Source organism: Ursus maritimus, unplaced genomic scaffold (genome assembly GCF_017311325.1).
Source record: "Ursus maritimus isolate PB19 unplaced genomic scaffold, ASM1731132v1 scaffold_9, whole genome shotgun sequence".
Lineage (NCBI taxonomy): Eukaryota > Metazoa > Chordata > Mammalia > Carnivora > Ursidae > Ursus > Ursus maritimus.
Window position 1 is genome coordinate 30,005,097 of NW_024427107.1, and position 22,991 is coordinate 30,028,087.

At 37.5% G+C, this 22,991-nt stretch overlaps 1 long non-coding RNA gene across 4 annotated transcripts in view; it reads left to right on the top strand.

Annotated features, from left to right (window-relative positions):
• The window catches only part of LOC121101710, a 213,386-nt gene that overhangs the window by 20,347 nt on the left and 170,048 nt on the right, over positions 1 to 22,991 (top strand). For all 4 annotated transcript variants that reach the window (XR_005833708.1, XR_005833706.1, XR_005833709.1 and 1 more), the window contains exon 2: positions 4,502 to 4,792. This is a non-coding gene — a long non-coding RNA (uncharacterized LOC121101710). The remainder of the gene's footprint in view (positions 1 to 4,501; positions 4,793 to 22,991) is intronic.

Below are 22,991 nucleotides of genomic sequence, written 5' to 3' on the forward strand. Positions count from 1 at the left end.
TCAGAGGGGAGGGGGGTGGGGGAATGGGATAGACTGGTGATGGGTAGTAAGGAGGGCACATATAGCATGGTGCACTGGGTGTTATACGCAAGTAATGAATCATCGAGCCTTACATTGGAAACCGGGGATGTACTGTATAGTGACTAACATAATATAATAAAAAGTCATTAAAAAAAAATAAATAAATAAATAAATAAAACCTAGAAAGAGCCACCTTGTGGCAAAATTCAGCATTTCAGTTATTTATTTTTAAAGAAAAATTATAAGCGGCACTAACTTGTATAGCAAAATAAGGTACTAATACTGTATACAAATCCTATAATATGGTTTCTGAGATATATAATTTGATTTTAACATTAGCATATATTATCAAAAGGTGTTGAGAATTTGAAAAGCCTAGATTAAAATATGCAAAAGCTGGGGCGCCTGGGTGGCACAGCGGTTAAGCGTCTGCCTTCGGCTCAGGGCGTGATCCCAGCGTTATGGGATTGAGCCCCACATCAGGCTCCTCCGCTATGAGCCTGCTTCTTCCTCTCCCACTCCCTCTGCTTGTGTTCCCTCTCTAGCTGGCTGTCTCTATCTCTGTCGAATAAATAAATAAAATCTTTAAAAAAAAATAAAGTAGACATTACTATAAAAAATATGCAAAAGCTGTTACATACATTAATGGCTTTATATTTAAATGCTCATTTCAAAGTTGTATTGTCTCCTAGTACACTCAACAGTTACATGAATTTGGACCTTAAAAATGGAAACTTAGGGGCGCCTGGCTGGCTCAGTTGGTAGAGCATTCGACTCTTGATCTTGGGGCTGTGGTTCAAGCCCTACGTTGGGTGTAGAGATTATTTTAAAAAAGGCTTGTGTTGTGATGAGCACTGGGTGTTATATACAACTAATGAATCATTGAAAACTACATCAAAAACTAATGTACTATACAGTACAGTGGCTAACTGAACATAATTAAAAAATAAAAATAAAAAAGTAATTTAAAATTTGAAAATGAAAAGAATGAAAACTTTAAAAGCATATCCAATTAGATATTTTCTTGATGTGTAATTATAATACATCTTAGATATTACTGTATATTTAAATATATTTATATAATATTGGTTGTAATCATGTATCAATAGTCAGGAATACTCAGTTTTCTTTTTGGTTTAATTGATACATTGACATCTTTGCAATTTTTCCTAAATTTCCTATGCCTTGGCAATTCACTAAATTCTTCTTTCAGTTAATTCCCACATTTTCATGTCTTTCATAAAACCTTCCCCTTTAATTGAATGTGGTAGTAAATTTGCAGCTCTTCATAAGTACTCAGTGTATACTCAAATATAAGGAGGCACACCACTGCAGATCTCGCATCTCTTTTCCCTTCTTCATTGGCACTTTGAAAACTTGCTGAAAGCTAAGAGGTTAATTCAGTATCTTCTTATCTCCCCTTACATTTTCCTGCCACTTCTCCTTTTCTTCATTCCTGGCCTCTAAATTACGTCTGATGTCAGGACCTGTCTGGTAGTAGTGGAGTCGAGGTAGGTGGCGATGGTGTAAGTATTGGCATGCGGATGGAGCAGGAGATCTGGAACCTGAATACCGGATTGTAGAGGAAGAGGAATAGGTGAGCTGGATGAAGAGGAGAGAAAGAAATCCTCTCTCTGGCTTTTGCTTTCCTTCTTATTTCCAAGTCTATTTTCTCCCTCTCAAATTTCCAAGGCTGTAGGACTTTTGTTTGAGCCCTTTTTGTTTGTGTGTATTGGCCTTTCTGGGTTGCCAGGTCTTCAACTCCAAATCTGGAATATTTGAGGCAAAAAGAAAGCCCAGGGAACTCACCACGCTGTCATTCCTTGGGTCTCTTTGTCTCTGCTGATTTGCCTTCTTTCCACCTTTTAGAGTCTTCTGATGTTTGCTGTATAGATATGTCCAGGGTTTTTAATTGTACATAATGGGAAAAATAAGGAAAAGTAGATCAACTCTTTTCTTCTCGGAGGCAGAATTCTCAAATTGCTTTGTCTTCTTCAAGTTTACTTTTTATAAATCATTTTTATTACTATGTAGAGAGCGGATTCATAAGGGAAGGAAGTAATGAAGCAGGAGAAGCTGGGAGACCAGTTAAAAGTTGTTTCAACCCATCAATTAAGAAATGGTGTTCACCTGTGTGAAGATAGTGGTACTAGAAATGGAGCAAAGTACGTATTTCTGCTTATGTAATGATATGATTCTTGGTTAACTATTTATTAAGGTTTTTTTTCATCCAACATATATTTATTATGCACATATCAGGTGCTAAATTTAGGCATTGGGTGTAGAGTGGTAAGCAACATGAGTATCATCTCTGACTTCTTTTTTTTAATCTCATTTATTTATTTGAGAAAGAGAAAGCATGAGCAGGAGGAAAGCGTAGAGGGAGAAGCAGACTTCCTGCTGAGCAGGGAGCCCCATGTGGGACTCAGTCCCAGGACCCTGGGATCATGACGTGAGCCGAAGGCAGATGCTTAACCAACTGAGCCACCCAGATGCCCTCATCTCCAACTTTTATGGACCTTATTGTCTAATTTGGAAAGATATATGTAATAAACAAGTAAACAAAAAAGTGCTAAGCAAGTAAACCAGAAAAACTAAATTATAATTACAAATTGTGATGTTGCTGTGAATGAAGTAAACAGTGCTATAATTGAGCATAGCTTAAGACCTACTTGGTGTGGTCAGAGAAGACCTTTGAGAAGATGGTATTTGATGTGAGACCTAAACAATGACAGGGAACCAGTTATGTGAAAATCTGGCAGAAGGACAAGGGAGGGGAATCGGGTCGTATTAGAGGATGTAAAAAGCAGTTTGGTTATGAGATAAAGGGTGACATGGGCACTTGGATTTTTGGTGAAGAGTAAGTAACTAAGTAAGTAAGAAGTAAGTAAGACTTGAGTAAGTAAGAATATATGACAAAATGGCGTTAGTCCTGCTAGGCTGTAAGGGAGGATGTATACAATTCACTCTTGGGCTGTGAATACTAAGACTTTAGTGAGCAGTAAGGAGTTTTCAGTGCAGCTGCCTTTTTGAGGCAGCATGAGTTATGGTAGTTGATAGGGGTGTTGCTCATTCGGGACTGTTCAGGGCGATTCAGTCCTGAGGAGAACATGACTCCCTCAGGAAGCAGTGGTGGAACTTGTGGAAAGCTTGCCTGATTTTTAAAATTTTCCCTGCGCGTAGTATTCATCAGCATTATACTTTAATTCCTGTTTAGCAGGTATTTATTAAGTTCATGTGCACAGCAGTGTGTGCACGGTAATATCCACACCCATATGGCAATACTGTGATTACTTAACTTTGTTCACTGATGATAAGACAAAGCAGATATACTTGAAATATTGTGTTGTTTGATGTGTGTGCCGGTGATGAAGAAAGCGGTAAGGGAAGATAATGTGAAAACTAGAGGAGAATATCAATAGAAACTGGAAATGCATTAATACATAACTTACTTGTTTTAAATCTTTACTCCTTTCACTAAAACACATTTTTATGTAAGCAAAATGTTAAGGATTTTTTGGGAGAAGAAAGAACTCAAAAACCGAAGAACTTCTGTGTGTTTCTCTATCTTGAGGGTAGAGACCATGTAGAATACATCATTGAATTCCTAGTACCGACACAGCATCTGGCATGCACAAGGTGCTAAGCGAAGGTCGTCCAATGATTGAATGAATGAATGGATAGAAAAATGAAGTGTTTAAATTGATGCTCTGGATACCATCATGATTTCTAATCATGGAAGTGCTCATTTCAGATGGCGATTTTTTTTTTTTTAAGATTTTATTTATTTATTTGACAGAGATAGAGACAGCCAGCTAGAGAGGGAACACAAGCAGGGGAGTGGGAGAGGAAGAAGCAGGCTCATAGCGGAGGAGCCTGACGTGGGGCTCGATCCCATAACGCTGGGATCACACCCTGAGCCGAAGGCAGACGCTTAACTGCTGTGCCACCCAGGCGCCCCCAGATGGCGAATTTGCGTGTGTGTGTGTGTGTGTGTATGTGTGTGTGTGTGTGATGTTATCCAAGTACATATTGACTGAAGTGACAGCAGAAAAAAAGTTAGAAAGCAGGTTCTTCACAAAGAGTTTTTGTTTAGTTGTCCCGCTCTTGGCTATTCTGACCATTCCTTTCATCCTGTGAATGCCTACCTTCAGCGTTCAAGTTTAAGGGGTCAGGGCTATACAAACTGCTATCTAAAAGCCACCTAGCTCCTCATAAACTACAGGTTGATGTACTTCTTGAACAATTATAAGGGTGCAGTTTCAGAATGGGAACTTTTTCTACTAGAGAGTTGAAAAGAGGAGGTAAGATAATGTGTAATGTAATAGAGGGGATAATCGTTGAGAGAAACTAACATGGTAATAGTAATTTCCATTTGTTTAGTATCTCCATGTGTCTGCCTCTATACTGAACACTTTATATTGTCTCATTTAATACTCAAAATAACTCTCCAGATATTGTTCTTATTTTGTTTTTCCAGATGAGGAAATTGAGTGTTCCAGTTAACTATATCTTTGCTACAAATTATACGAAAATAAACATTTATCATGCTCATGGATTTGTGGATCAGGAATTCAGATGGGGATGACTTGTCTTTACTTCCCAATGTCTGTGGCCTCAGACGGAGCACTTGAAGGCTGGATCTGCGATCATCTGAAGGCTCATCCACTCACAAGTCAGGAGTTGATGCTGGTGGATGAGAAGGACTTCTGTGTTATTTTCACATGGACTACTTTGCAGTTCCTGAGAGCATGGTGGATGGATTTTAAAGGTAAGTGTTGAGAGGGGAGAGAGAGATCACTTTTATGACGAGCGGGGAAGTTATGGCAGTGTTAACTTCTGCCACATTCTGCTTATTAAGTGACTGTGTGACTATGAGGAATGCCCAATTTCAAGAGAAGAAGTTGACTTCTCTTGATAGAGGAGAGACAAGGTTCTGAAGAGAAGAATCAATGTGGCCTCTTTTATAAAATACAGTTGACTACACAAAGCCTCAGAAAGGTTAAATAACTCTCCCAAACAGCTGGTAAATGGAGTAGCCCCACTAGGAGATTAGATTTACTTGTTTCTAACTTTGTGTGCTTGCCACTTGATCACGTTGTATAGTAGAGTGTTACGGGATCATTAAGATCTTAAAAGAACTGTTGCAAATAAATAAGCAAAGAAAGTTATATGAACAACTTAAATTCAGAATTTAGAACCTTACCGAAGATCCCCAGGCATCAAGATTTGCAGATTACTTACGTAATAGTTTGTACCTTTTATTTTGGTAACTTTCTTTTTCTTTTCTTTTTTAAGATTTTATTTATTTATTTGAGAGAGGGAGCACAAGCAAGGGACGAGAGGCAGAGGAAGAGGGAGAAGCAGACTTCCCCGTTGAGCAGGGAGCCTGACATGGCTTGATCCCAGGACCCTAAGATCATGACCTGAGCCAGAGGCAGAGGCTTAACCAACTAAGCCACCCAGGTGTCCCTTTTTGGTACCTTTCTGAGGTCACCTATTCCATTTTTCCTAAAATTATGTTATTTGTGCACACATCTTATAACCTCCCCCCAACATACGTACTCTGGTTGCTTATTTTATTGAGGGTAGGATCTTTGTCTAATCTGATTTATCTTTCTACCCTGATAACACCTATTATGAGAAGCTGGCTCACAGTAAATATATAAATGAATTAAAAATATGAGTTTATCCTAGCATAAAATAGCAGAGTAGTATAACTTTGTTATTGTTGAGCTGCTCTGGGATACTTGGATTATGGGTATTATGAGGACCAGATTAGGTAATTTGAGTGAAAGTGTTTAAAATGTCAAATGTATTTTGTGATTAATATGGTAATAGTGACTTTGGTGCTGGAGCATTGATAGACATGTGAGGAAGACATGGAGACATTTAATTTTTGGTCTTTGACCTGTGGCATGGGCTGGTTTTCTAGGAATAAAGATAAATCATGGTCATAAGGTCAAAATAAATATGGCATTGCATGGTAGGAAGGTCTGCTCAATATGCCACTATATCATCTATTTGTAATTTTAACATAACTCATTACTAAGATCATGTTACTTGTAATATTCTATTTTGCTTTTACTCTCAAAAATATCTTAGAGATCTTCCCATGTAAGTACATATAGATTTACCACAGTCTTATATTACTATCTATAGTTCTGTGGTCTGGGCACACTGTATTCTACTGAATTCCCTATTCATGGACATTGGGTTAATCCTATTTTGTTTTGTTTTGTTGAAATTATAGATAATGTTGCAATGACATACTACTGTATAGCAAGAATTTCTGTAGGGTGGATTCCTGAAAGTAAATTACTGGGTAAAAGGATATGCTTTTTAATGTTTAAAATTTTAAGAGATACTGGCAAATTATTCTAAAATGGCTACGTGGATATATTCCTGCTAATACTTTTCTGCATATTTTCAGTGCTGACTTTGATGTGATTGATCTAGGAAAATTATAGCATAGTAGGTCAAAGAATCCTCATGTCAATGAAGGATTTTGAGTTGACGTCTGGTTTGAAATTCTTACTCTGCCACTCACTCATTGTGTAGCCTTGGGTAAATTATTTTGTCTTTTGCAGCCTCAGTTTCTTTTTCCATAAAATATAGGCAATGGTAACAACCTTCCTGGATTATTGAAAGAGTAAATGAGGCAACTACGTTGGTAAAGTCTGGGTGAAATTCTTAGAGCTAAGAATTATAATTAAATTATTTTTCCTTTCCTTCATTAATTTTTTATTTAATATATTACCTCAAAATATAAGTCCCATTTGGGCCCTCACACATCTTAGTACAAAGTCCAGCTTGATTACTAAATTTTCAGAAGAATAGCATTTCTTCTGAAATTATAGCTTAAATTTCAAAAAATAAATATTTGGAAAAATGTATTTTGATTTTGCTGACTTTGAAAAGCCATCCACCTGGCTTTGTAGTTTTTTAAAACTTTTTTTTTAAAGATATATTTTTTTATTTGAGGGAGGGGAGGGCAGAGGGAGAAGAAGAGGAAGAGAATCTCAAGCAGGCTCCTCACTGAGCATGGAGCCCAGTGCAGGGCTTGACACTGAGATAATGACCTGAGCCGAAACCAAGAGTTGGATGCTCAACCAACTGAGCCACCCAGCACCCCTAAAACTTTCTTTTAATTGCTGTCTTTGGCCATATAATAATAGTCATCGCTTCTTGACACATTTGTATCTTAAAACATGTGCTTTAATAGTGTATCATACTAATACTGGAGAAAAGATACAGTTTTCCTATTTTTATTTTTATAGCTGATGTTATACCTTAAGGAAATATTTTTTTAAAAGTTGGAGTTTAAAAAAAAAAGTTGGAGTTTCTACCTGTTAATGTAAAATGTTCCCAAGAAAAAGATAAAGGGCAACATTAAATCTTCACAATTATACTGTAACCTTTGATTGTATTTCCAGAAGTTACTTGGGCTGAATAAAATTATTTGGTTTGTAATAAGTTTTAGAAGAAATGAAGAAAATGGAGGTATTGGAAAATGAAGTATGTCTCTTAATTGAAAAGAGACTATGATTGTTACTTTCTAATCTAAATCAAATTATTATGACAGTGGTTTCAAGCAATTGGAAAGGGAATTATTCTCTGGAAATAATGACTTCATTATATAACCTAAAAATATAAGTTAAAAAAATCCCTTTGGTTGTCTTTCTGCTGAAATAAATGATTTAAAAATGAAAATATTTTTATTGTTCATCTGCAGAATTCATTGTTTTTCAAAATAATATAAGCATTAGAAGACAGGTGTCTGATTCCTTGCTGGAATTTTAATTTGGGCTACCATGAGATATAAATTAACTAAAAAAGTAAAACTATATATATGCTATTTATGTGTGTGTGTATATATATGTACACACACACACACATATATATATATATATTCTATCTTTTTTCTCTTTAAGTAATCTCTGCCCCCAACGTGGGGCTTGAACTCATCACCCCAAGATCAAAAGTTGCACACTAAAGACTGAGCCAGCCAGGCACCCCGTGTGTGTGTGTGTGTGTGTACATAGGCACACACACACACGCATATATATATAATATATATATTATATATATATGTTAGGATAAATATAACATTTATGATTTTTTAAAGATTTATTTATATATTTTAGAGAGAGAGTGTGAGCGGAGGGAGGGGCAGAGGGAGAGTGAGAGAGAGAATCTTTTTTTTTTTTTTTTTTTAAAGATTTTATTTTATTCATGTGACAGAGAGACAGCCAGCGAGAGAGGGAACACAGCAGGGGAGTGGGAGAGGAAGAAGCAGGCTCCCAGCCGAGGAGCCCGATGTGGGACTCGATCCCGGAACGCCAGGATCACGCCCTGAGCCCAAGGCAGACGCTTACCGACTGCGCTACCCAGGCGCCCCGAGAGAGAGAATCTTAAGCAGACTCCCCACTGAGCGTGGAGCCCGACACAGGACTCCATGTGGGGCTCCATATGGGCTCAGTCTCGTGACCCTGAGATAATGACCTGAGAGTTGGACACTTGACCCCCTGAGCCCCCCAGGTGCCCCTAATGTTTATCATTTTAATTGGTTTACTTCCATAGATGTTTCAAGCAATTGTTTAAGTTTATTATTTGAGATGAATATAAATTCTCAGGAATATTAGTTTGCATTTTTATATTGTACACACACACACACACACATACACACACACACAATCCTAGCATCTGAGAAAACACTATATTGTACATAAGATGCCCTAAATGTTGATGTTTATAAAGGAAACGTGAGGACTTCATTTTCCTTATAGGCCGAGAGAATAAAGACTTTCAAGTATTTATTTTTATCTTTTTATCTTTTAGGGAAAATGATCTCCCCAAGCTCCAGTACTCACTAGATTTTTAATAATGTGAAATACTATGAATTTTAACCTCAAGAACAAATACTAATTATCCAGATCCAGATGTTAGAAATAATTATTAAAACCTTTAGTCATTTTCCTTTTCCCATTTACTGATATGTGGACCATGCAAATCATAATTCAGGCATAGCCCTTAAACTCTTGAAATCTTGTCTTGCTTGGGTTGCCACATTTTGGAAACTAGGAAATTTGGTGAAACAGTGTGATACTACTTACCTGCCTGTCTATCTATCCATTCATCTGGTCAGTATTTTACCTATTGTCCATCTCTCACCCGTTTACTCACAGTATGTATAATCCACATGTTACTCGTTCTTCTACTAAACATATACTGTCTTCTTTTATATAGATACTGTGTCAGTTATACTTCTTTCGAATTTTTGTATAACATTCAATAGATTGAACTTTTAGAATAGAGGCATTTGGGATCAAATACTCATGGAATCACATCAAACCTGTTCACTCTTGGATAGTTGTAACTGTTTGAAAATTCTTTCTTGTTTTGAACTGAAATTTCTGATCTCATTTCATAACCCTACTGTTCCTTTCGAAAAGGAAATCCTTTTCCTCTTCAACTCAGTCCTCTTCTCCAGGCTTTCACACTCAGTTCTGCGGCTTTGTTTTAGATCCATGTCTCTAAACAAGAAATGTTTGTATGTACAAATAGATGTATGTATCCCTCCCCGGTTACTTTCTTTTTCTGTGTTCTGATTATTAATATTATTCTCCTCAAATTTTAGTTACAAACAATTCTTAAGGATGTCACCTATGTTCATACCTATCTACCTACAGAGTGAGGGTAACACATAAAATACATTTGAGATTATAAACCAGTGTGATTTCTCGTAAGTCTAATTCTTATTCCTTCTGCATGCTATTCTTAAAGATAAACCTTCTGAAAATGAGAGCTCCTCAAATCAATATCTCAAAACCCTTCACTAACTCTATACTGTGTAAAGAATGAAGAGCAAATGCTGTATCAAGGCACTGCAGACCCTTTAATCCATCTTGCCAACCTTATCTACAGCTATTCTTTCATCAGAAGGTTTGGCAAAATAAATGTGCTTATTACTCTCTGATAGGTGGTGTATTGTAGAAAGGTCAGGCTGTCTGTTTAATTCTTGCTCTGCCACCATCTCACTGTATAGTTTGGGTAAATTAAACTCCCTGTGCCTCACTAGAAAAGGACTGGTCATAGTATCTACTTCGTAGGGTTATTAGGAGGAATAAAAGTGTTCATACATATGAAATCACAGAAAATTGTGTGTGACACTTGTAAAGAATTCAATATATCTCAGCAAAGAAAGGGCAGATATGCCTCATTGCATTTATTTTCACATACTATTCTTTTTCCTTTAAAATCATGACTTTTTTTATCTTTAAGCCCTCCCTTCAGATCTAATCTCCATCCTTCAATGATGTGTCCCCTCCTGCAATTGTGTTTCTTTTCTGTTTCATTGATGCAGTGCTTAGTTAGGGTGACCACTGGGACTCTGTTGATAGGAAAATGAGTACTGTTGGTAATTACACTGGGACAACTGGCATAAATTGGGACTGACCTGGGCAAAGGGACATATGGTTACCCTGTGAATAGTGGAGCCTTAAGTTATCAAATCTCTTATCAAATCAAAGCAAACTTTATATGCAAATTGTTATGGCAGATCTCCCATTGTCATAATTGTCAGGAAATGAGGTTCATCAAAATGACCCTTAGCTGTTTCTGGCCATTCCCAGAGTACTGCTTCTCATCTGTTCAGCTACAAACATCTCAGTCTCTTCTCTCCAGTCCTCTTCATTTGATCCTCATGCTGCTTCTGCCTTCCTGACCACTGATTCTTATGAGACAGCCACTCTACCTGGTACTCCTTGCATTGCCCAGCTCCTCTGACTCCCCACCTTCCCCTCCTTACCTCCACATGCACATCCTTCTCTAGGTTGTGGAGAGAGGATCTGCTCTCACTTGTATCATTCCTTCCCAAATGCATGCACCAAACCTTTCTTAATGACTCATGACACAACTGACACCAATGATGATTCTTGCTTAGGCTTCATTGATGCATCATTGTTGAAGGAAGAGGCACTTAAGTCAGCGAATTCCTAATAACCACTGCCTAAACCTGTGCGCACACCAATGGGCGCTTGGAGGCTCATTCTTTGCATTGCTTGCAGCCTATCTCCTCTGACCAGGGATAGCTCAAACCCCACCATTTGAAACATTTCAGAATTCTCAGTCCTCTTCATATATCAAATGCTCCTGCCCATAAAGAGACAAATTTCATCTAGTTTCTCACCACTCACTCTCTGGGAATGCAGTCCTCTTGTTGAATGTCTTTGAGGATGATTGACAATAGGAAAACTCCTCCTGTCTGGAGAAAACTCCACTCCAATCCTCAAGGATGTGGTCTGGTTCTATGCTCTTATTATGGTAATCATAATAGCCTGACATTGGTATATTTCCCGAAAACTGGGATCTTTAGCATTATTCATCATCACCTGTTACATAGTATTTGCTACTTTGCTATTTGTGTTTTTATAAATACATTCTATATCCTTAACTAGATTGTGTGTTTCTTGAGAGCAGGTATTTCCTTTGCCTAGCAAAGTTCCTGACCCACACGGTGTTCAGTGAACTGTGTTTGATGAGCATGAGAGGAAGAGGCAATACAAAACACTGCTACTTATGAAATAGCCGTTCCTTCCTCATGTATTGTTTCCTCCATCTGGATAGTAGTTCATGCATAGAACAACTTCCTGTGAATCTCTGGGTTCTCTCGGCAGAGCTATGAGAACTGGTCTGCTCAACCCATTCTCCTGGCCCAGCTGCTTACATAGCTTTTCTTCTGGGATAAGTCATCTTATATTCTTAGCATCAAGCACAGGCCACTCAACCCTTGGTGAAAGGAGGGTTTGTTTATGAAGTGAGATCTGCCAGAGGCATGGGTCACAATATCACCAGTACTAACACCAGGCTCATGGTGATTTGGGTTAGGAAATTTCCTCACCAGCATTATCTTTTTCTGAACAGATCTGTCCATAGACCTTCAGTAGCCGGCTCTAGCAACTATTCAATTGTTTAATACAGAAATATTTCTCTCAACTATAAATTTTCCTCTTTTCAACTCTAATAGTTTTCACATAATAATATGTCTTTGTCAACCAACATTTTCTGTGTGTGCTCCATTGGATATCAAACATGACACAAAACAAGGAGAGGTCTTACTCTTCTATCAGTGCAATGTTGTTTTCTATCGTCCATGCCGACCTGGTGTCAGCAGCTATTTTATCAGACACCATCATCAGTACTTACAGTTAACCACAGAGATGGATTCGCAGAGTTTGACCTTTGTTCTATATACTGAGGATAAAGAAGAAGAAGAAAAACGTGATACTTTACCTGGACAGAAAATGATGGAAGAGTCTGTAAAGGTAGCACTAAGGGAAAAATTCTACCATTTATTATAATTTAGTTTTAAAATGCTTTTTAAAAATTACATACTCATTTTAGCTAAATATATTGGAATTTTCCAAACAATGGCAGATGTGTTATTTTCATTATTTCATTCACTGCTGTATAATTTTAATGCTTTGCATTTTGGCTGGGCATTATATCTCCTACCTGGTTTGTGAAACAAGTAATAAAATCACAACTTAGTGTTTGGTGGTAGGTTAATGATAGTAATTATCTTATATGTTATGCACTGTGCAGTTAAACCCTAGGAAATTATACTGGCAAAATATGAAATTCAGTCCGAGAAGCATTTAACTTAGTTTCTGTTGGGGACCATTGAAGGGGACAGATAAGTACTACCTCTCTTCTCCCAGGAACAAGGCGGGTGGAAGTCCAGATACTATCTTTATTCTACATAAAAGTAATATTTCAGAATGTGGCCTCTATTTGCACATATATGTGTTTCTTAATACATAGTTCTGAATTTAGGCCAATTTTTTCACCAAGTCATAACTGTCTGCATTCAAGTAGCTCCCTGTACTCACACCACAGGGCAAAGGGCAAGAACTGTGGCTGGAGCTGAGTGGACTGCCCACTCACTGTAGGCAGGGCCTTGCTAAGAGGACAGAAAGTGTAGAGGAAAGGGCTTTTAGATCTAATTTCTCCTTCCAGACTCACCAGTCATATAAATCATGTAGGGGATCATGAATGAGGGGGTAGAGAGAGGCCAGGGATGTTTTATTAATGGGATTCCCTCTGTCTCAAAGGAAACAATAGGAGCAGGCAATGAGTATCTGTCATTAAAATTTCCAAGGTTTTTGCACTCTTAATCCATTGGGTTTAACTATTACATCTTTAGTCAACCAAAGTTATAGTCATTTCCAGTGGGAAAGGGGGCAGCAGTCTCTCAGGATGACCCTTCCTCCCACTTCTTAGAGGCTGCCCTGCAAATACTAGTCACTGCTTTATTGAGTACCTACTGGGAACCACTGGTAGGCAATGCAGATTTTGTACTCTAAAGGCTCTAAATTAAGTCATAACAATAACCAATTAATTTAACTTAAATTAACTTTAATTAAAAAGGCCACTCTGCACTCAAGACTGAAGTTCACTTATGTTACTTTATATCCCAAAGGTATCCAACCACATATCCCAAAGGGCCTATCAGAGGTTCTGCAAAGAGAGCAAATGACAAGTCATAAAACACAATTCCCTTCTTACCAACAAAGTCCTAGAAAGAAATTAAAGTTGTAAGCTTAATTCACCTTTCCAGTTGTATCTGTCAAGTTCTGGCAGGGAGTGGATGGCACACTGAAACTGGGTGCTTGAGAAGAGTTTTTAATTTATTTTTTAAAAAGTCCCTTCATTAAAAGGGACTGTTCATACCAGAGCACACAGGGTGTAGGGGAACTGACTAGGATGGACAGTATTCTGGGGTTACCAAGATGGCGTACCTGTCACTACCCTAGGCCTGAGGAGGCACAAGGAGGGGAAGATCCTCAGTCTGCAGAAAGTAGTTATATGGAGAGGGTTACTTTAAATAGAGGGAAGCAGCTAACTTGTAGTGACCCAGCAGGGAAGGAGCCAACGGAATAAAAACCTGACCTAATTTCCTCCTGTCTTACGGGTACTTTCCACTGGTGGAATCCAGTGGGGACTCGCAGGGTAAGGAGCCAGTGCAGCCGTTGCAGCACACAGCGTAGAGAGTGATCTGGAGGAGCAGGACGAAGATAACCTAGCTCATAAATTCAAGTTTAAGAAGCAGCGGGAAGGAAATAAAGTCCAAAATCAAATTCTCTTGTCCTTGTGTTGTAAAATGCCAAAGAAATTTAAGTCCAAAATCCATTCTTTTTAACTTAATATTCTGCTTAGTCTCAGCTAGAGTAATTTCTCAGTGCTTGGTAAACATGGGTTTCTTTTAAAAGCTGCAGGCTGGGGGCGCCTGGCTGGCTCAGTTGGAAGAATATGCAACTCTTGATCTCGGGGTCAGGAGTTTGAGCCCCCCGTGGGGTGTAGTGATCACTTAAATAAATAAAAAAAATTTAAAAATAATTTAAAAAATAATAAAAGCTGCAGGCAGGGCTGTCTCATCCTAGAATGGGTGTAGATCCTTCAACGCCTCAGGAGTTTTATTAGCTTAATGTCAAGTATTTTGTGAGCTACACTTTTAAAGAGATGAAATGATAAATAGGACACATCAGACTATCACAGCTTTAGGCACACATGCAGCAGTTTTCAAAATGAGCCAATTCTCTGTCCCTAGAATAGTTCCACAAGGCGAAATAATGTTCCCAGAATCAGAACCCAGGACTCAGTCTGACCAAATATTGTTTGCCAAAGACCGCAGTATAGGCTCAATAATATCTGAGTGAAGGAGTTCAGACAGAAAAAATATGCTTGATTTAGCTTTGCTCTCATGCCAGTCCATGCCAGTTGGTTCAGAATTCATAAATGCAAGAGGGAGAAATCAGGTTAATTGTTCCATTAGCACGTACGGTGAAGAATCCACATCTGGGTGCTGCCTCCTCCACATAGGGGCATTTGAGACCCTGCTGTTGTTTTTCAAAGTTTAGAAATTTTAAATGGTGGAAGCTGCTGACAAAAAATCTTATTTGAGGAGATCCTCTTTCCCATCCCATATTCAAAACCTTTGTACTTCTTTTTTGTACGATTTATCTGTGCCCGACGTTGATAACCTAAACCTAGAACCTTCCTAGTGTGGTGTGGTGTAGCATATCGGTAAAGGTCAGGTGGAGCATCTGCTACTTTCAGAGTAATAGCAAGGGTCATTGTGTCTCCTGTCTGATAGGCTGTGTATAAAAAGACTGCTTCTTGTAGTTTCATTTTGCCTCAGCCACACCTCTTAGGAAGTTGCACCTGTGTGGTTCAAGGTCAAGCAGCAGTAGTTCACATCCCAAGCCTGACCGAGGTAGCTATGGATCAATTCTTTGGTGAAACCCACAACCTTTGGCACTACCCCCAAAGAAAGGGCCTGTGGTTACCACCTAGTGAAAAAATACGATGGGGCTTAAGGCTTAAAGTCTGTCAAGTCAGCGCAGAAAAAAAACTAATGGCACAATTGTAAACTTCAAGAGAGCCTGTTATAAGCTACATGGTCAGAGTAAAAAAAATTGAAGCAATGTATTATAGCAACCCCAAAGCCTCAGTCACTTTTGGTTTATGTCAATCCCCAAATTTTAATTCTCTTCTCTGTTACAAAGACTCTGGCCCCAAGTACCAGATATTTGCTCCCTCAAAAATAAATGCAGTCCTCCTTACCCACCACAGCATAAATCTTATGTCCTGACCTGGAGCAGTAAAGAGTGTAATCCTTTGAGGGCAGTTTGCTCCCAAGAGAAAGGAGAGAGGAAGGAGCCAGGTGACACATGCTTGGTTTCTCATTCTATGGCAACCGTGAAAATGTACTGCTTACATCCTCTGCACTAAGGAGAGCATAATTGACTAATTGCCCTAATTTCTGCCCTTTCTGGAGCCAATCCTATAATTGCTGTAAAGCCACCTGCAGGCTGCTTCCAGCCAGTAACTGAACACAGCGTGGGGACTGGTGCCAGCCCATTCCTGTAGACTCCTTTAATGGGTAGCCTTAGCTGAAGGTCTCCAGTTGGCCTTGCCAAACCTTTCTTGGAATGGCATTGTAGTCTGAGACTCTTCGTATCAGTTCCCTTTAGCAGATGTCTGATCTGCATCTCTGTGAAGACTCCCTTCCTTCTTCACTGACTCCCTTCTCATCCTTCACAGGCATTTTCCCCAATATATCTCTTGCATGTCTAACCCCATTTTGCATCTGCTTCTCAGAAGACTTGAACTAAGACACCTTCTGAACTCATCGAATTGTTAGAAAATTCTACACCTCTCCCCTAGGACTGACTGTGGGGGAGGAGAGACAAGAGTGTGAAGCTAGCAAATATCCCTCCACATGGACTATGTCAGGATTGGGATAAAACTACACTCCCAATGGTTTTATTACGAGAAGTTAGGGAAATTAGAGTATATCCAATCTTTTGTCTGTTTCAAATATGTCTGCATTGAAATATGTTTTAATGGAGTTGCCAGGAGCAGAATATTGAGCAGGCCCTTGGTATGACCTTGTATAGCTTTTCTTTGTGGCGAGAAAACATAGTTGATTGATTTAACTGGTTGAATAAAAAATAAGTCAGTTATTCAGTTTTTTAATTTCAGATTTCAAGTAATTGCTGTTGCATCTTACAAATGCTATGACCTCCCGATTCTTTTTAGTGCATTCTCTTTGGTTAAAATTGTCAGCATCCATTCAGTTGCCCAGCCTAGAAATTTTGATCGATCTCTTTCCTTCATGGTCCATAGTTAATCAGTCATCAAGTGCTTTAGAATGTATTATTCATGGAATTTAAGAAAACAGAGGAGCATAGGGGAAGGGAGGGAAAAATGAAACAAGATGAAATCAGAGAGGGAGACAAACCATAAGAGACTCTTAATCATAGGAAACAAACTGAGGGTTGCTGATGGGGAGGGTGGTGGGGGAACGGGGTAATTGGGTCATGGACATTAAGCAGGGCACGGGATGTAATGAGCACTGTGTGTTATATGACTGATGAGTCACTGAGCTCTACCTCTGAAACTAGTAATACACTATATGTTAATTAATTGAATTTAAATAAAAAAAATAACAAAGAATATACTATTCAAAGATATCCACAATCTATTCCCTCCTTAGCATTCTTTCTATTACAGCTCTTGTCATCAAATTTGACCCATTTAAATAGCCTTGTTAAAATATTTTGACTTTAGTTTCTTCATTATTCCAATCGATTATTTTTCTAATCTATAAACCAAATTATGTTACTCTTCTGCTTAGAAATTACTTTCCATTACTTATAAGATGAAGTTAAAACTCATTATCATGAAGTAAAAGTCCTTCATAATCTGACTTCAACTTGTCTTTTGAGAATCATACCAGTAAAACTCCCCTTCTTTATGTCTTCTGTTTTAGTCACAGAAAATCATTGAGCGTTCCTTATACTTGCTGGTTGTTTCACTTGTCTGTGTAATTGTGAATGTTTTTCTTTAGGATTTGTGTTTTATTTCTTCTTTCCACTTTCCTTCATCTGATAACTGCTCCATGTTCTTTAAATCCTGGCCCCAAATCACCTCCTCTAAAAGTACCTCTAAGATTTTCCAGACGGAGTTAATCATTTCTTATATTTGCTTCTAAAACATAGGAAGCACTTTCCAATTATATTTTATTTTTTTCTCTGTGTGCCTTTGTTCCTTTTGATTATAAACTCCCAATAAAGGTAGGCAATTCTGGTTGTCATATAATAAATATTACTGAATTTAAGTGAAAATTTCAGGATACCATAGAAAAGGACTTTAGGAATAACCACCAATAAGATGTATTTCTCCTTTAATATACATTTCTATTCAACAAATAGGAAACAAATTCTAAATGGTACATAATATAAAGTAGCAGAACCTTGGTACAACCTGATTTTCAATATCATGACATTTCTAAGATTTTGGTCTTCATCAGAAGGGCTCTAAATATGCAGAATTACTTAAATTGTGTTGTTGTACTGAAGTGTCTCTTATATCATTAGGTCCAAAGGAAAGTTTTAGCTTAGGGTATAGTGAAGTCGTAAGTCCAAAACTGATTGAATATTTTATACGCATTATTTCTTCTTGTTTTCTCTTCTTTGTTTTATTGCCAACTCTCAATCAGCAGCAAAATTAACCAATATAAGCAAAAAGAACCTAAATGCAGTTGAGTGTCCTTGTCAATTTTGAACTAAATTGCTAGAACAGATACTAAAAATATATATGTAGCTGATAAACCATAAACGTATATAAGCAATATTTTTAAAAAAGATTTTATTTATTTGAGAGAGAGAGCATGAACGAGGGCCAGGGGGCAGAGGGAGAGGGAGAAGCAGACTCCCCACTGAGCAGGGAGCCCAATGCAGGGCTTGTTCCCAGGGCCCTGAGATCACGCCCTGAGCCGAAGGCAGATGCCCAGCTGACTGAGCCACCCAGGTGCTCCCATATGTAAGTGACATTAGGGAAACGTTCATAGTGAGTATAGATTCGTTTTAGCAATTTTTTAGCTATTCTTACTGAAAAAGGGGAGAAGACATATGACCTCTCTGGGTCTCAGTTTCCTCAGTTGTAAAATAAATGGTTGGACTAGGCTCATTCATTTATTAGGAATGCTTATGTACCAGATACCAGCGTTGGAAATACAAAGATGAACAAGATGGGTAGGGCTCTTGTCTTTTAGCAACTTAAACATAGGTGAATTAAAATTTTTTTCCCTCTACGGTTTCATAAACATGGCATGATGATATAAATTAAATGAGATTGATAATGAGGCAGTATCCATTTTTGTTCTTTTTTTTTTCCCAGAAGCACGTTATTGATGTTTTATGATAAAAAGTTCTCATTAGAAGACAAGTTTTAATGGTTGAATTGCAATAAACATATTGCCACTATTTTGTGTAGTAATTGGCTCTTGACTTTAAAACAACAGAAGATTGGTCAATGTATTGACCACAGATAGACTAGGGTTTAGTCGGACATATACACTTTAATTCCCAGAGTCCCTTATAGAGATTTCACTTTGCACACTGACTCTTACTCAATTCTAGATTGACATTATTGTCTATGGCCTTGTATATGACTTGGTAATGGCGACAGGGCATTTTTCTATTCCTTTAAGTGCTGTGGAAGGGACAACTGAATCATAATTATGCGTTATTTGGCCGACTTTTAAAATGGACAATGGATGATGAATAACAAGTTCAAAGAAATAAGCAAATATTCACTGTCTTAATAAATCTGTCCCATGGAAGTTTCGGGGATTGACCAGAATGACATAAAGACACTCAGGGGAAGATAATGATTTTGAATCCATATTATAAATGATTTTTATTTTTAATTAATTAAGCATATATTTGTTAATATCATGAGAGATGTTTTCACTATCAGACTGTGAGTGATCATATCCAAAGAACTGGTCTTTAGAATCAGAAAACCTGTCACTGTACTTAAAAATATATGATCTCAACACATTGCAACCATATTATATTTCTACTAAGGAAGAAGTGTATGATAAGGAAGTCAATGATAAAGCAGGTGCCTTTTAGCTCACTTTTCCATTTGAAGATTAGAAAATTGTAATATTCCTTAGTGTAACAGGAATATTTCCATGGTATTAAACTGATACGGATTTTTTCCCCCCAGTAACTTTATGGCTTTCAGATGAAAAGCCATGCCTTGTGGTTCAGATTATACTATTTATTCTTTAGTGTAGGCAAGATACCTCTTCTTTTATTGAGGCTGGGAATTGAGGCTTAATGTCTGCTGGAAAGGAGGAAGCTATTAATGGAGGAGAAGTCCTTACTAGGGAGAAAGCAGAAGGCCCTTCTTTTCTGAACATGTGGGAAAATGAGAAGAGGGAAGGAGATATGGTAATGAGGTCAGATTTCTATGCCATCATTTTCCTCACCTAGGGAATAGAACCTAGTGTATGCAGTAGAAGCATCCACATCATAGGGTCTAGTGAAAGCAAGCTAAGAGACTGCAAAACTCAGAGAGAATCTTATATTTGACCTTATCCAATATGGCAAAGACGAAAGCACGAGTATGATGAAGGAAGTTGGCTAATAGATGGCATGAGGCAGCATTCTTGGGTCCAATGGTACGTACAGAGTACGAAGGGATTAAGAAAATCTCTATGTCATGGTGAGAGGATCCGGAGGGACTGATAGTGTCAGTGGACCATCAGAGGCTCAAAGTCAAAACAAAGAGAGTATAAAGGACAGAGTCACAGATCTAAGATCACAAACTCTCATGGTAGATGCCATCATGATGCTTCAGTAGGCTCATCACACAATAGTAGGTATCCATTCAGGAATTAGATCAGACCAGTCACTTAACAACAGAAACTAAAAGGGATCCAGAGGACACTGCAGACATGCAGTATCGTCTTCTGCCAGAACACTGTGAGCCCCTAATATTCCCAGACACTGTATAAGGGTGGAGCCAAGAGAATATTCCAATTACCACTGCTACGTAACAAACTATTCAGACACTTACTGGTGTAAAGCAACCATGTTATTATGCTCATGGATTTTATAATCAGAAATTTGGACAAGGGATAGTGAGGATGCTTTTTCTCCTACATGATGTGTAAAGCCTTATCTAAGAACACTCACTGATTGAAAGTAACTTGATTGCTGGGGCTACAATCATTGGGAGGTGTCTTCATTCACATGTCTGGTGGCCAATGTTGGCTGTTGGTTAAGATCTCATCTGGGGCTGTCAGCCAGAACACCTCCATCTGGCCTTTACGTGTGGCCTTGTTGTCAAAACATGGAAGTCTTAGGGTAGTTGGACTCCTTACATGGCAGCTCTGGGTTTCAAAAGCAAGTGTCCTAGTAGTCACGATAGAAGATTTATCACTTTTTATGACCTAGCTTTGGAAGTCATGTGTGACACTTTTGCCATATTCTATTGTTTGGAACAATCACAAATTCAGCTAGATTTGAGGGGGATTTTATTTTACTTTTCCCCTGTTTTAAAAAAATGGAAGTATATTTGACACACAGTGTTACATTAGTTTCAGTTGTACAACATAGTGACAGGACAACTCTATGCATTACGCTCTGCTCACCACAAGTGTAGCTATCATCTGTCACCATATGCTGTTACAGTACTATTGACTCTATTTACTATGCAGTACCTTTCATTTCTGTGACTTGCTCATTCCATAACTGGAAGTCTGTATCTCCTATTCCTCTTTACCCATTTTTCCCATCCCTCCATGCCTGTCCCCTATGGCAACCATCAGTTTGTTCTTTGTATTTATGGGTCTCTTTCTCCTTTTGTTTGTTTGTTCATTTGTTTTCTCTTTAGGTTCCATATGTAAGTGAAATCACGTGGTATTTGTCTTTCTTTGACTTATTTCACTTGGTGTAATACCCTGTGGGTCTATTCACGTTGTTGCAAATGGCAAGATCTTGTTATTTTATGGCCGAGTAATATTCATATATCTATGTATCTGTATCTATCTGTCTATCTATATGACATCTTCTTTATCCATTCATCTATGGATGGACATTTGGGTTGTTTCCAGATCTTGGCTATTGTAAATAATGCTGCAATAAACATAGGGCTACATATATCTTTTTGAATTCGTGTTTTTGTTTTCTTTGGACAAATATCCAGTAGTGGAATTACTGGATTGTATGGTATTTCTATTTTTAATTCTTGAAGAACCTTCATACTGTTTTTCACAGTGGCTGTACCAGTTTACATTCCCGCCCACAGTGCATAAGGGTTCCTTTTTCTCCACATCCATGCCAACACTTGTTATTTCTTGTCTTTTTCATTCTAGTTGTTCTGAAAGGTGTAAGGTGATATCTCATTGTGGTTTTGATTTACACTTCACTGATGATTAGTGATGTTGAGCACAAAGATGGGGAATTTTAAATGGCGTAAGTAACCTTAGTGCCTATATGTCATTTATTCACTTAATGCTTGCTATTTTAATTTTAATATTAATGAATATTTATTCCTATAATCTTGAAGTAAATATATTTAAGTAGCTTGTGTCCTGTGTGTTTCAGTTATTGTTACAATTTCTAGGGGAGGGCAGAAATTTACAGAAGGTTATCTCAAAATGCAACTACAATTCCTTACTGTATTTATTATATATGTGCTATCACTTATTATGTTCCATGATGATGTAGTTGAAAGAGCTTTAGATAGAAGACTAGGATTTGGTCATAATTTTGCTATTAAATAAGAAGGTATTTCTCTTTTCAGGGTCTTAGTGTCCTCATGTTAAACAATGAAAAGATGTGTTAGATAAAATAATTTCTAAATTTCCTTCTAGTGTTATGAGTTTATTGGTCTCTCTTATTTTAAGGAGGTAATGAAGAATAATAAAGAATTTATAGTTTAATTTTGCACAAAATGATTCTCATGTATATCTACTTTCTACTTGGTCACACACTGACATTTATGAAGGAATTGTATTTGGTGTATTCCTTTTCTGTATAACTTTATATAGGTTTTGTAGAATCCTGATAAAATAACTGAAGTATGTTTTTATTATAAAGGTGAAAAAAATCCTGTACAATAACACAGCACTTCAAATAAATTTAGAAATACCATAAACGAATAAATGTGAAATTAAATTATCTTTGAACTTCAGGCATATGAGCCAAATTTAATTTTATTGTATCATACAAATACTTCATTTCTACTCATGTGGAAGAATAGAAAAACTAGTGGAAGTAGTAGAATACTTTGGAAAAAAAATAGTCAATTTAAGTACAAATAACTAAGAAAGATTATTGATAGGTATGAAAAAGAAAAGGAAACCTTACCTCCTTTTGGTAATTATTATGAAAGGTAATATATTTGTTTTAGGAAAAGGTATCTAGATACTTCACCTTTTTTTCATTGAGTATTTTATCTTAAATTGTGACTTAAATATTTTGTGAAATTTGATAACACTAGAGATTTTACTTAATATTAAATTACATAAACTGTTAGCTGAGCATAGTTGAAGCATATTATTTTGGAAGCCACTAAAACATAATAATTGTTTTTGTAGGGTG